The sequence below is a fragment of the Macaca nemestrina genome, chromosome 16, assembly GCF_043159975.1.
Source record: "Macaca nemestrina isolate mMacNem1 chromosome 16, mMacNem.hap1, whole genome shotgun sequence".
In the NCBI taxonomy this organism is placed as follows: Eukaryota; Metazoa; Chordata; class Mammalia; order Primates; family Cercopithecidae; genus Macaca; species Macaca nemestrina.
Window position 1 is genome coordinate 32,600,077 of NC_092140.1, and position 15,824 is coordinate 32,615,900.

Consider the following 15,824-nt stretch of genomic DNA (forward strand, 5'->3'; position numbering starts at 1 on the left):
GGTTAACGACTTAAATCTAAGATCTCAAACTATGAAACAACTAAAAGAAAGCTTTGGAGAAACTCATGAGGGCATTGGAGTGGGCAAAAATTTCTTAAGTAATACCCGCAATCACAAACAAAGTAAAAATGAACAAATGGCACTACATCATGTTGAAAAGCTTCTGTACAGCAAAGAAAGCCATTCACAAAGTGAAGAGACCACCCACAGAATGGGTAAATATTTGTAAACTGCCTATCTGAGAAGGGATTCTTAACCAGAACATATAAGGAGCTCAAACAACTCTATAGGAAAAAAGTCTAATAATCTGATTTAAAAACGGGCAAAAGATCTGAGTTGACATTTCTCAAAAGTAGACATATAAATGGTGAACAGGTATATAATAAGGTGATCAATATCATTGACTATAAGATAAATGCAAATCAAAACTACCATTAGATATTATCTCACCCTTGTTAAAATGACTTTTATCCAAAAGTCAGACGATAACAAATGCTGGCAAGAATGTGGAGAAAAGAGAAACCTCATACACCATTAATAAGAATGTAAAATATCACAACCCCTATGGCGGACAGTTTGGAGGTTCCTCAAAAAACAAAAAATTAGAGCTGCCATACAATGAAGTAATACCACTTTTAGGTACATAACCAGAAGAAAGAAATCAGGATATCAAAGAGATATCTGCACTCTGATATTTATTGCAACACTCTTTACAATATCCAAGATTCGGAAGCAAACTAAGTGTCCATCGACAGATGAATGGATGATGAAAATGTGGTACATATACACAATGGAGTACTATTTAGCTATAAAAAGTGAGATCCTGTCATTTGCAACAACATGGATGGAGCTGGAGGTCATTATGTTAAGTAAAATAAAGAAGCCAGGCACAGAAATACAAAGTTTGCATGTTTCATTGATTGGTAGGAGCTAAAAATTAAAACAATTGAATTTATGGAGATAAAGAGTAGAGAAGTGGTTATCAGAAGCTAGGAAACCTAGTGGGCGTGGGGGATGGGGTGAGGGGAAGTAGGGTTGGTTAATGAGTACAAAAAATAGAGAAAATAAACACGATCTAGTTTTGATAGCAAAAGAGGATGACTATTGTCAATAATAATTTAATTGTACATTTAAAGGTAACTAAAACAGTATAATTGGATTGTTTGTAACACAAAAAATAAATGCTGGAGGTTATGGATACCCTATTTACCCTGGTATGTTAATTATAAATTACATGCCTGTATTAAAATATCTCACATAATCCATAAATATATACACCTATTATGCACCCACAACAATAAAAAACAAACCACAAAGACATACTATCTCACACCATCATAATGGCTATTATTTAAAAGGCAAAAAACAACTCATGCTAGTGAGGCTGTGGAGAAGAGGGAATGCTCATTCACTGTTGTTGGGAATGTAAATTAGTCCAGTCACTGTGAAAAGCAATCTGGAGATTTCTTTAAAAACTGTAAACATAATGATCTTTTGACTCAGCAATCCCATTAATCATTATATACCTCCTAAAAACCAAACTTTTCTCCCAAAAAGACACACATTCGCTTGTCATCACCATACTATTCACAATAGCAAAGATATGGGATCAACGTAGGTGGCCATCAGTGGTGAATTGGATAAAGAAAATGTACTAAATATGCACTGTGGAATACTATGCAGCCATGAAAAGAACAAAATCATGTTATTTGTAGCAAAATGGATGCAGGTGGAGGCCGTTATTCTAAGCAAATTAATGCAAGGACAGAAAATCAAATACTGCATGTTCTCAGTTATAACTGAGAGCTAAACATTGGGTAGTCATGGACGTAAAAATTGTAACAATGGATACATGGAACTATTAGATGAGGGAGAAGGACAAGGATTAGAAAACTAACTATTGGGCACTATGCTAAGCCTTTGGGTGATAAAATCATTGATAATCCAAACCTCAGCATCATACCATCATGCAATATACTCAGGTAACAAACCTGTGAATGTTCTCCTATAACTAAAATAAATCTGAGAAGAAAAAAGTGTGTCTTAGTCCATTGGTGTTGCTAAAACAAAATACCACACAGGCTGGGTAATTTATAAATAATATAATTTATTTCTCAAATTTCTGGATACTAGAAGTCCAAGATCAAGGCACTGGCAAGATTCATCTTGTGAAGGTTCAGACTCTGCTTCCAATATGGAGACTTGAACTATATTCTCACATGACTTAAGGTCTAAGGGAAAAAAAATGCCTTGCCAGTTCCTTCCAATTTCTTTATTAGGTTTGAAAATACTACTAATTCCCTTCATGAGCACTCCATTATTTAATCACCTTCTAAAGGTTTTGCTTTTTAGTACTATCACATTGACAATTCAGTTTTAACATATGAACTTTAAGGGATGCATTAAAGCCTAGCAAAAGGTATTTGCACATTTTGGGAAACTACAAAGTTTTGATTTCATTTAGTTGTGATAACAAAAAGTCAGAATGTTTCTGTTTTTTTTTTCTTTTCTTTTTAAGACACAGGTTCTCACCCTGTCACCAAGGGTGGCATGTATATGTGTGATCATGCCTCACTGTAACCTCAGACTCATGGGCTCAAGTGATCCTCTTGCCTTTGCCTTCTGAGTAAGTAGGACCACAGGCAAGTGCCACCTCACTCAGCTAATTATTATTTTTAATTTGTATGTTTGTTTGTGCATGTGTGTGTACCTGGAGTCTCACTTTGTTGACCAGGCTGGTCTCAAACTCCTGGTCTCAGACAGTCCTCCAGCCTTGGTCTCTCAAAGTACCGGAATTACAAGCGTGAGTAACCATGCCCAGCAAGAATGGTTTCTTGCAGTTTTATCTGTAGGAACAGTGGTTATGTTGGTGTGTGGCATTGCAAACTATGAGGGCACAGTGATATATTTATTTTGAGTGGTTGGTAAACTTGAGAATATTCATTGATTACTAAGTCATTGATATAGTTTGGATATTTTGCCCTACCCAAATGTCATGTTGAATGATAACTCCCATGCTGGAGGTAAGGCTTGGTAGGAGGTGTTTGGGTCATGGGAGACGATCCGTCATGGCTTGATTCTGTCTTCATGATTGTGAGTTCTCATGAGATCTGGTCATTTAAAAGTGTGGCACCTCCTCTACTCTCTCCTTGTTGCTCCTACTTTTGTCATGTGAAGTTTCTGTTCCCATTTCACCTTCTGCCATGAGTGAAAGCTCTCCTGAAGCAGATGCTATCATGCAAAATGACAACATTCTAAGAGAATTGAGTTGTATCATGTATGTGGCAGTATATGCTTTACATCAGCAACCAATATATGGAGATGTCTCTCCCATAAGCCAGAATGCACAGGACTACATTGCTCTGAAAATCAAGATGTGGAAGTGAGTGAGTCTCAACTTTGAGTTGCACTGAATGCACATCTTAGTTTTCAATGGAAGAAGGCTTCTATCTGACGCCATCAACAACTGCCTCTCCCTCCTAAAATCGCAGACCCATGAGTTCCCTCTGTTATCTCAAAAACTCTAACTTCATCAGAGAATACACACTCCTCAGAGATCTGAGTTTCAGCTCTATAGTACCCCTTCTCTAAATTTTTGAGTTTTTAAACTTCCAAGCTCTTTTCCTTGTTTCCTGAGTCTTAGCTCAGCTGCAGTTACTTCCTCTCTACTAAACTAGTGTTCGCTGCTTCTTCAATAGCCTAGTTAACAGCAACAGTATTCTTAGTTAGTAATTCTTCATATAAAAACCTATCTAGTTGTTTCTGTCTCCTGACAGGGGTGGACCTGTGTTGATATATTGAATGCAACTCATCAAGCTATTTGGGAAATATAAAGTACTTGAAGAGTATTTCACAGAAATAGGTATAATTTTAAACAGACCTTGCCTCTCAGGTGGGTAACATTTGAATATATATGTCTCATTTACTTTGTGTTGCTATAACATAATACCTAAGGCTGGGTAATATGTAAAGAAAATAGGTTTGTTTGGCTCACAATTTTTGTGGCTGGAAAGTCCAAGAGCATGGTGCCAGCATCAGTTCAGATTCTAGTGAGGGCTTTTGTGCTGTGTCATAACATGGTAGAAGGTCAAAGGGAAAGTGGACACATATGAAGGGGAAAACCATGAGGGGCATCCTTTCTTTATAACTACCTGCTCTTGCAGGAACTAATCCACTCCCACGGATTAGTGCAGTCACAAAATGAGTCCCTTAAGAGTGAGAGAAAGAGCAAAAAACTCATTCAGTACTTTAAGAGTGATGTCAAGCCACACATGAAAGTGGAACCCCGTGACCCAAATGCCTCCCATTAGGCAGGTCACACCTCTAAAAGTTTTACCTCGCAACATTGGTGCAATGGGTAATAAGGTTCCAACATGAGTTTGGTGGGGACACTCAAACCGTAGCTTATGATTACCTAAATATCCCGCCAATATCCAAATATTTCCTCCTGGTATACAGGAAATAAGAATTTCTCTCTTTGGAATTTATAAAAATTAGTTAGAATTGTAGTAAGAAATTGTTAAGAGCTAAGTACTCTGGCAATTAACAGGTTAGCCTTACTAGGGCATAGATGTATTTCAAAGTTAAAAAACTCACAGTTTACAATATTAAAATTTTGCACAGCATTAGAAACTAAAATGTCTTTCAGGACTTTAGTAAATGAATACAACTTTTATTACTGGACCAGTGCATTTTAAAATATATTCATTCTTGTATGCTTCATATGCTGCCAATAATGCAATGGTATGAAACAAAAATTATGAAACCAGCATCTAAATTTCAAGAATTAGCATTGTCACTTTTCAGTTTGATGTGGAGAAGATTAATCTATTCATAATAGTTTTTATCTCATAGGTTACAGTGGTTAATTAATGAGTTAAAATACACAAAAGAGGAAGAAGGGTTTAACAAAATGGCCAAATAGATCGCTCCAGTTATCATTCCTATCCAAGAACATCAAATTGAACAAATATTGACACAAGAAAGCATCTTCATAAGCACCAAAAAGTCAAAGGGAAAAAAAAGTATTAGACATTTTTCCTGGTAAGCCAGAAAATTTTCCCATCTTTCCCAAGTCCATGAAGGTTGTTTATCGAGGAGACGGCAAGATGCAGTGTTCCTGGGTTTATAGCACCCCATAGTGCAAAAATGGCTTCAGTGACTACAGGTTTAGGTTACAACACTCAATGCCCTTTGAAAACAGGTTTGTTTGGCTCACAATTATGGTGGCTGGAAAGCCCAATAGCATGGTTACAGCATCTATTCAGCTTTGAAATAGAAGCTGAAAAGCTTCTATTCTTCCCTTCTTGGAAATCCCTCCCAAAAAGGACAGGTATAAACAAGTTCAGGCTATAATGATTAGAATAAATACCTAACCCATTGATACTCAGACATTGACAAATGTCCACAAGAATTAAGCACATCAGGAAAACATGACCTCACCAAATAGACTAAATAAGGAACCAGAGTCCAATCCCAGAGTGACATATATGTGAGCTCTCAGTCAGGGAATTCAAAATAGTTTTCCTAAGGAAGCTCAATGAAATTCAAGATAACACAGAGAAGGAATTAAGAATCCTATGGCAGATATTTAACAAATAAATTGAAATAATTTTTAAAAACCAGCAGAAATGCTGGAGCTGAACAATTCCATTGATAAACTGAAAAATGCATCAGAGTCTCCCAATAGCAGAATTGATCAAGCAGAAGAATTAGTGAGCTCAAAATCAGGTTATATGAAAATACAGAGTCAGAGGAGAAAAGGAAATTTGAAAAAGAAGGAAGAACACCAACAAGATATAGAAAATAGCCTCCAAAGGGCAAATCTAAGAGTTTTTTTTTTTTTTAACCTTAAAGTAGAGGTAGAGAGAGAGATTGGGGTAGAAGAGAGATTCTTGTGAAAGGAAGTCAAAGAACACAGAGAAGATTCAACCCAAATAAGACTATCTCAAGGTATATAACAATCAAACTTACAAAGGTCAAGAATAAAGAAAGGATCTCAAAAACAACAACAAAAAAGAAGCAAATAACACAAAGAAGACTTGATACATCTGGCAGCAGAATATTCAGTGAAAACATTACAGGTGAGGAGAAAGGGGGATGGTATATTCTAAGAACTGAAGGAAAAATTCTTCCAATATTATGGAGTTACAATATTTAATATTATATATATAATCCAGAATATTATATCCAGCAAAACTATCCTTCAAACATGGAGAAATACTTTCCCAAACACACACACACACACAAAACCCATAAAAGCTTTAGAAGAGCAATTCCTAGTAGAAAATGTTATGTGAATGTCACCAACAGAATGTATGTTGTTAAATGAATAAATGTATAAATGAAAATCAAACTGCAGAGATTTTAAGAGTTGAACGTTAATCATGGAAATTAAAATTTCAGCAAGAAAGTGGGCCTCCTATAATGATGTTACCTACTTTCTCTGAATAGCACAATTTGATATCAACATAAAGATTTATTTTAGTAGAAAAATTTTAACATATCATAAAATTATTTGTCCTGCATTAGAATTATAAAATTTTGCTGCCTTGAAGTCAGATGTTTCCTCTAGTGTCTAAGAAGCACAATGAATTAATATTTCAAAGATTAGCCAGGTGTTCACATTCACAATAATCAACATAATATTTATCTTGATATAACATTATATGAAATTAGGGTAGCCATAATTGCTGGCTGCAAGGAGGATTTGCAAGAATTTTATTAAAACTTCTAATCAATTGTACAAGAAAAGCTTAGGCAACCACTCTAGGTATAACTCAACGAATTATATGACTGTATATTGCGCACTTATATGTTTTATATCTTAAAACATAATGACCTCTTATATGAAAATACATGTTGCCACTTTGTGACATGATCTTTCCCATTCTTCCCAAGGCTGACTCATTTTGAGGGTTTTGTATATCACCGTCTTGATAATTGTGTAAGTCCTACCTCGATCTAACTACAAAAGAATTGTGATATAGTTATTGCCAGGTATAACTAAATGCATAGTCATTGTGTATACCAATTAGTTTTAGTTCACAAGAACTACTATATACTTTTGCAAAGTGTTAAATTCTCATCTATTTCTGTTACTGCATAGTTTTGGAATTTGAGTGTGTTCTAAATATAGTATTAATAGTGACTGAAGGAAATACCTTTTTTTTGAAGAAGTAAATAAGGAAGGCCTTAGAATTATCTACTATACCATAGGAATGAAAAAATAGCTAATGAATAATTGGGAAAATTACTTTTAAAAAACTATCTGTAGAAATCAGTGAGTTTTAAGGACTTTCTAGATAAATACACTTAAGTGCATATAAATGCACCATCAGATTTAAGTATAGGTTTTTTGATATTTGACATCTCATGTGTCAACACTAAAGTTAAGGAAAAAATAATTGAGAAAGTTAAGCACAAAGGTAAAAAATATTAGTAGCAAAATATCCACTTATAAATTACAGCATAATAAAGACTCATGCTCAATTTAAAGTATCTTGTATTTTTAAAGATTAAAAAATGTAATTATATACCCAAATTTTGCTGCATAATTCTTCATGGGCCCCATATTCCTTGCAAGACCATTGCTTTTTTTCTGCAGATGATAGCAATAAATGTATCTTTAAAATATTTTACTTCATTATGGCCTTAGGGAGAACACTACACTGGATTTTCTGAAAGTATTATGCCCATGATTTCCAGGGCTTGCCACGTGCCTGGGAAATTTCTCCCTTTGGACTTTCCCTTTCCGTTCATTAACTCATTTCTACCACACCCCAGATCCCCAGCAGAGACACTGGGTCACAGAAACACAAATGCACCACTTCTTACTTTACTGTTAAGAACAGAATTTGAACCCGAGCAAGCCTTAAATATTTTATTTTTAAAGAAAAGTGTCTCCGATTAGATTTACTTTTAATAAAATAATTTTTACTACTTCATTTTCTTTAAAATAAAATGTAAGGGGCAATACCAAAGAAAATACAACAAAGCAAAGATTTATAAATAATCTATGATTTTAAGACTGATAAATCTCTAAGGCATTTAATGCATATAATTATAACAACGCACCAAGAAGGGGAAACCTACAAAGTTACTTCGCGAAGGCTAATACGTTGATTGAGTTTGCAGCTGCAGTACTTGCTTAGGGTAGAAAACAGAGCAAATACTAAGCAAGGTGAAAGTTCCAAAATTTTTTAATGTCTATTTTATCAAATTGCACCATGATGTATTCTTTTTCTTTATAGCCTTTATATTCAGTAACTATTTGTACTTTTTATCCTAAAATAAAAATTACCCATTGTAGCAACAATGATGGTGGTGTATTTTATTTCACAAATAAAATAAAGATAGGCAATTTTTTTTTGTAAAAGATCAGGTTGTGTATTTAAGTCTGTGCGACCATAGGACCATAAGGCCTCTCTCACAGCTAGTCAACTCTGCCATAATAGAGCAAAAGTAGATATAAGCAATTCATAAACAAATGGATGTAGTAGTGTTCCAATAAAACTTTGTTTACAAAGATGACCAATGGACTGGATTTTGAACACAGCCATAGATGGCAGTCTCTGTGACTGATACTTAAGTGTCATATATTTGCAATTCTGCTAACATTTCATGAATGATTTAAAACTGCAAAATGGATCAAAATATTTTGTTTGCTGCAAGTTATTAGAATCCTTCAATCAAAAATATTTTATAGTAGGATATGCTTATCTTCCTAATACATTACTGTTTTTTATATTCCAGGAACCAGTTATTTATAATATACATAAGCTGCATTAATATTAATTTTGCTACCAGTATAACAATGGAAATAATTCGTGAGCAAAAAAAGACACAAAAGATAATGCGATGTAGAGAATGTTTGAGCTAAAATAGGAAGAAATCATTGTAATTTATACCTCTCAAATTACAGTTAAAAAATAAGTCTGCTGGGCGCCGTGGCTCACGCCTGTAATCCCAGCACTTTGGGAAGCCGAGGTGGGCGGATCACGAGGTCAGGAGATCGAGACCATCGTGGATAACACGGTGAAACACCGTCTCTACTAAAAATACAAAAAAATTAGCCGGGCGAGGTGGCGGGTGCCTGTAGTCCCAGCTACTTGGAAGGCTGAGGCAGGAGAACGGCGTGAACCCGGGAGGTGGAGCTTGCAGTGAGTCGAGATCGCGCCACTGCACTCCTAGTTTGGAAATATGTTGATGCCACTCAGAGTTGTGACAAAACCAAGATTTTTAAGTTCAGGGGTACATGTGCAGGTTTGTTATATAGATAAACTTGTGTCACAGGGGGGTTTTGTACAGGTTACTTCATCACTCAGCTATTAAGCCTAGTACCCATTAATTAATTTTCCTGTTCCTCTCTCTCTTCCCACTTTCTATCCTCTGATAGACCACACTGTGTTTCCCTCAAAGTGTCCATGTGTTCTCATCATTTAGCTCCCACTTATAAGTGAGAACATGCAGTATTTGATTTTCTATTCCTGCATTAGTTTGCTAAAGATTATGGCCTCCAGTTCCATCCATGTTTCTGCAAAGGACAAAATGTCATTCTTTTTGTGGCTGCATAGTATTCCATAGTGCATATGTATCACATTTTTTAAATTTAGTCTATCATTGATGGACATTTTGGTTGATTCCATGTCTTTGCTATTGAGAGTAGTGCTGCAATGAACATACATGTGCATGTGTCTATAATAGAACAATTTATATTCCTCTGGGCATGTACCTAGTAGTGGGATTGCTGAGTTGAAGGGTTTTTCTGTTTTTAGTTCTTAGATGAATTGCCACAATCTTCCACAATTATTGAACTAATTTACACATCCACCAACAGTGTATAAGCATTCTTTTTACTCTGAAACCTTGCTAGCATCTGTTAGTTTCTGATTTTTTAATAATAGCCATTCTGACTGGCAGGAGATAGTATCTCATTGTGGTTTTGATTTGCATTTTTCTAATAATCAGTGATATTGGGCTTTTTTTTTTAATGATTGTTGGTCACATGTATGTCTTCTTTTGAAAAGTGTCTGTTCATGTTCTTTGCCCACTTTGTAATGGGGTGGTTTGATTTTTCTCTTGTAGATTTAAGTTCCTTATAGATGTTGGATATTAGATCTTTGTTAAATGCACATTTTGCAAGAATTTTCTCCCATTTTATCAGCTGTGTGTTTCACTTTTGACAGTGTCCTTTGCTGTGCAGAAGCTTTTTAGTTTAATTAGATCCCATTTGTCAAGTTTGCTTTTGTTGCAAAATTGCTTTTGTCTTCATCATGAAATCTTCACCCGTTCCTATGTCCTGAATGGTACTGCATAGGTTGTCTTCCAAGGCAATATGGTTTGGCTGTGTCCCCACCCAAATCTCATCTTGAATTTCTATAATTCCCATGTGTTGTGGAAGGGACCCAGTGGGAGACAGTTGAATCATGAAGGTGTGTCTTTTCTGTGGTATTCTTATGATAGTGAGTAAGTCTCACAAGATCTAATGGTTTTATAAAGGGAGTTTCCCTGCACAAGTTCTCTTCTCTTGTCTGCCACCACGTGAGACATGACTTTCACCTTCTGCCATGATGGTGAGGCCTCTCCAGCCACATGGAACTGTGAGTCCATTAAACCTCTTTCTTTTGTAAATTGCCCAGTCTCGGGTATGTTTTTATCAACAGCATGAAAACAGACTAATACAGTAAATTGATACTGGGAATGGGGCACTGCTGAAAAGATACCCAAAAATATGTAATTGGGTTTGGAATTGGGTAACGGGCAGAGGTTGAAACAGTTTGGAGGGTTCAAAAGAAGACAGAAAAAGGTGGAAAAGTATGGAATACCCTCAAGACTTGTTGAATGGCTTTGACCAAAATACTGATAATAATATGGACAATGAAATCCAGGCTGAGGTGGACTCAGATGGAAATGAGGAACTTGTTGGGAACTGGAGCAAAGGTGACTCTTGTTATCTTTTAGCGAAGAGACTGGCAGCGTTTTGTCCCTGCCCTAGAGATATGTGGAACTTTGAACTTGAGGGAGATGATTTAAGATTAACTGGTGGAAGAAATTTTGTTTGTTTGTTTGTTTTAAAGAACATCTTTATTTATGCCTTAATTTCGTTATTTACCCAGTACTCATTCAGGAGCAGGTTGTTTGGTTTCCATGTATTTGTGTGGTTTTGAGGGAGTTTCTTAATCCTGAGTTCCAATTTGATTTCACTGTGGTCTGAGAGACTGTTTGTTATAATGAAATTTGCTTAGAAGAAATTTCTAAGCAAATATGCTTTGCTCCTAGTTAACACCCATGAGACAGCTAACTCAGATTTTCATAATCCTTATTCTTCTGCATTTAGGAAGATAGTGAAATGGATGGAGCATTAGGGATGGAGCTCTTAGGGATCTGTGAGGCCTCCAAGCATAGAAATAAAGGAAAATCTGAAGTTTCTTAAAGAGAAATTCCAGGCACTTAGCTAGCCTTGAGACCTAAAACAGCAACTTGATAAGCAGGAAGGTAATAGTAGCTTAATACAGAGTTAGAATCACATGAATGTTGTGTTCCTTATAGAAACTAAAGAAAGCAGCCAGACGTGGTGGGCTTATGCCTGTAATCCCAGAACTGTGGGAGGCTGAGGTGGGTGAATCACTGGAGGTCAGGAGTTCAAGACCAGCCTGGCCAACATGGTGAAACCCCATCTCTACTAAAAATACAAAAATTAGCCGCACATGTTGGCGCACACCTGTAATCCCAGTTACTCCAGAGGCTGAGGCAGGAGAATTATTTGAACACAGAAGGCAGAGGTTAAAGTGAGCGGAGACTGCACCACTGGACTCCAGCCTGGGCAACAGAGCAAGACTCTGTCTCAAAGAAAGAAAGAAAGAAACGAAAGAAAGCATCTTAACATAGATGTCCATGTGTTGTCTTCAGAAACTCAGACCGACACCAAATGGATCTATTGGCACATAGACCTCAGATGGGGGAAGCTGAAGACCAAATTCTGACCACAGTTCTTTGTTCTGAATTTCTTCCTGAGAGTCATGGATGAGGTCATACCCATGAGCAGAAGCTAACATTCTTTTCTGCTTATCTCAAATTTTTAGACAAATCTTGACTTCCTTAACCAATTAAAATTGGAAAATCTTTGAATCCACTTATGATCTGTGGGCCTCCACTTCTAGATGTCCTTCCTTTTTAGGTCAAGCCAATGTAACCTTCATGTGTCAATTTATTACTTTGCCTGTAACCTCTGCCTCCCCTCTCCCCCACATTTAAAAATCCTTACCTGTAAGCCATCTGGGAGCTCAAGTCTTAAGCATGAGCTGCCCAGTTTTCCCAGCTTGACGCTTTGCAATTAAACACCTTCCTTTTCCCACTGCAAACCTTGGTATGAATATCTGCTCTTCCTGGGCTGGGCTTGCAGACTCCAGTTTGGTTTGATAACAATAGTGAATGTGAAGCTATAAAGAAAGCACATGGGACATTGTCAGCTTCAATGTGATCACTCAGAGGTGCTCTGCCATTGCTCAAGAGCTATCAGTGGACAATTCCTTCCTTAGTGACTCCTCTCATTTGAGAATGAGGATTTGTGTGTCGCATTCAACTGTTGTAAGAAAAAATAGCCCTTTCAACTTAGAGTTGGTAATATCCATGAATTAGAAAATAGTGAAATCTAATAATAAATAATACGTTAAATCTTTCAATAGATTTCTGTTTCAACAGTTCTCATCCCTATATGTCTTTTCTGTCCTCGTTTTCTTTGATTTATGGAATCTGTTTGTATCAACTTTTTTTCCCTTCTCTCTAAATAGCTTTTTCTTCTCCTAGTCTGACGATTATACTTTATTGTCATAATATACAATTCTTGTTACGAGCGAAACCTCATTTTATTTTTCCACTTACTCTGCAGCGATCTCGCATAGTTGGCTTTAGTATAAAGCTCCTGGCTAGTCACCCAGCCACTCCCCCACACAGCCAGCTATTCACAATTAGTACAAATCCCTCAATTCAATTTTATTCAATGCAGTTCAATTCAAAGCGGCTCAATTCAAGTCAGTTGAACTCATTCTCCCACATGTTGGTGCCAATTCTAATTCTATCCTCTTCTCTCTCTTTTTGTTTTCTTTTCTTTCTTTTTTTCTGTGGATGATCAAAGCATACATGAGAAATAGACCTGGTAATTTGATCAATCATTCAGCTATCCTTTCTTTGCAGGGTGGATGTTTACAATTGTGTGCCACTCTTGACTATTTCCAGTTTTCCATACACATCTTATTTAATGCATCGATACTCCTTTCTTCAGTGCTTTAAGATTTATTTATTACTTCCAGAACTCTTCCCTTTTTAGAACTACTCAGTTAACTTCCCATTTTGACTCACACTGATTGTTTTTGTTTTACAAGAGCAGGAACTTCCATAATCATAAGATTTGTGATGGCATTACAAATTTACTAAATTTGTAAATTTGTAAATAAAGGACACTCACTTTTATAATATATCGTGACAGAGAATCTGTGATATATTTTTTAAAATTTCACAGCTTTAAAGCTCCTGAATTATATCTACTCTTGTGTTTGTTATAATTTTTTTCTAACATGTCTATTCTTCTTCCTCAAGTCTTTGTACATACATCTGATCATTTTACCTTTTTTTTTTTTACTCTTTATAAATTGAGAGATTCTGTCCAATATCATTAACATTGTTATTTTGTGCTTTAGGCCAACTTTCTCCATTTTTAAAAACTAAGAATTACCCCTCCTCTATTTTTCTGTCATCAGTAAACTATTTTCTAATTGATACAGTCATTAAAGTTTATTTTGAGTCTTTAAATGATATTATATTTTATTTTCAGGTAATTTTGAATCTGGATGTGTCTCACAAATGTTATCAATATTAGCAAAATATGAATTTGCTGTTTACTCTGTTACTGCTTTATACTCTATATGATGGACACATCTAATATATATTTGTATTTTGTATACACCAGTGATGTGTTAGTAAGGAATATCAACAAATATTTACAAGGAAGCAATTGAATTCAGGGTAGTGATTAAAGTGGATCGATAAGGTACAATCCATGCTTTACACAGTAAATGTCTTCTCCTGTTACTCTTCTCCAGGTAAGCAAATGGCATCACCATCAACTGAGTAGCTCTGGCTCAACCTCGGGGTTGATATTTGATTCCTCTCAAGTTCTTATACTCAACTTCTTGTTCATTAGTTGCAAAATATACCCCAAATCTAGCAGTCTCTCACTAGTAACTTCCTCCAATCTTTCCCTGGACTGCATGTGAACCTTCTAGCTGGTCTCTTTGTTTCTACTCTTAGCTAAAATAGTTCATTTGCAGTCAGAATAATGTCTCCAAATTGACATCAAAGTATATCATTTTCTTCCAATGGCTTGCAGAGTAATTAGGTTAAAAACAAAATTGCTTATAATATCTTGCAAGGTCCTACAGGATTTGGTCTCATCCATTAGGACTTTATCTCTTTTAATTCTTCTTATTTGCTTGGCTTCATCCACAAAGACATTCTTTTTATTCCTCAAACACCCAATGCTCACTCCCTTTTTTGAGCTTTTGCTGTGACTTAATGATCCTAGGCCTAGAAAACCACCCTCTTAGGTGTTATTTGGGGTGTCTCTTTCTCTTCATTTAGAACTTTGTTTAAAAGTCATCTCTTTGAAGAGGTAAGCCTAACCACCCTCATCAATGTTGACGACTTTTCTGCAAATTACTCTCTATACATTTTTCTAGAGCATTTATTTATTTATTTATTTATTTATTTATTTGCTGTGTCAAGCATTAGGGAGTCCATAAAACTCAATATTTTTCTCAACAGGATCTTTTAGTTTAGATATCTACCATAACTTAGAGGTAGCAAAAGCCTAAGGCTTCAGAACTATGATTTTCTAGACCATAGTGAGGAATCTGGGATTAAGAGGATTTACCTCAAATGAGAAGCATATATTAATACAGTTTCAACAGTTCTCACATTTTTATTTGATGAGACTCAACTCTTACATTTTGAGCTAGCAGAGATGTTCTCCTGCAAGAATGCCCTCTGAACCATGCCTCTAAGAAACAAGAACAAAAATCACAATGTCAGCACACTGATTTAATCATCTGTTCACCTTTTGCTGCCTTTATTTAACAGAGCCTTCTTGCCTTACTAAAATAACAATTCAGTTTGTTATGTGAATGTTGTACAGTTTTCCTGAACCATAGCTATCATGGGAAAAAATGCTTTAAATATAATATTAACCATTAAGGGGAGGGATGAATGTGTAAAGAGTTTTATAAGATTACACAACAAAATAACAAGAAGATTTTTAACGAATAAGAACAATGAAATTCTATGCCTCTGAGCCAAAAGGGAAAGTATATGAAGGATAACATTTAATAAGTACTTGAACCCATTATACTTGTTACTTTTAAGAGACTTAAACTTTCTGAACCTTGGTTTTCTCATGAATAAAGTGGGGATAAAATTTGACAGTTGTGAGGCCTCACAACAATACAGACAGTGACAGTTTGAGTATTCTTAACATTATTTCATGGGCCACAGAATAAGGTAATGTTGACCATAAACCTTTTCATGAATTAACTTTTTTCTCTTACTTTCTTTCTTTCTGTTTTCTTTATTTCTTCTTTCTTTCTTTTCTCTCTTTCTTTTTCTTTCTTCCTTCCTTCCTTTTTTTTTTTTTTTTTTTGAGACAGAGTCTCACTGTGCTGCCCAGGCTGGAGTACAGTGGTGTGATCTCCTCGGCTCATTGCAACCTCCGCCTCCCAGATTCAAATGATTCTCCTGCCTCAGCCTCCCAAGTAGCTGGGATAACAGACGTG

At 35.8% G+C, this 15,824-nt stretch overlaps 1 long non-coding RNA gene across 1 annotated transcript in view; it reads right to left on the reverse strand.

Moving 5' to 3' along the window:
- LOC105481693 (uncharacterized) overlaps positions 1-15,824 on the reverse strand; it is a 722,106-nt gene that overhangs the window by 70,732 nt on the left and 635,550 nt on the right. Inside the window, exons 17-18 of the long non-coding RNA XR_011614711.1 lie at positions 15,003-15,055; positions 12,266-12,440 (exon numbers count right to left, since the gene is read on the reverse strand). This is a non-coding gene — a long non-coding RNA (uncharacterized lncRNA). The remainder of the gene's footprint in view (positions 1-12,265; positions 12,441-15,002; positions 15,056-15,824) is intronic.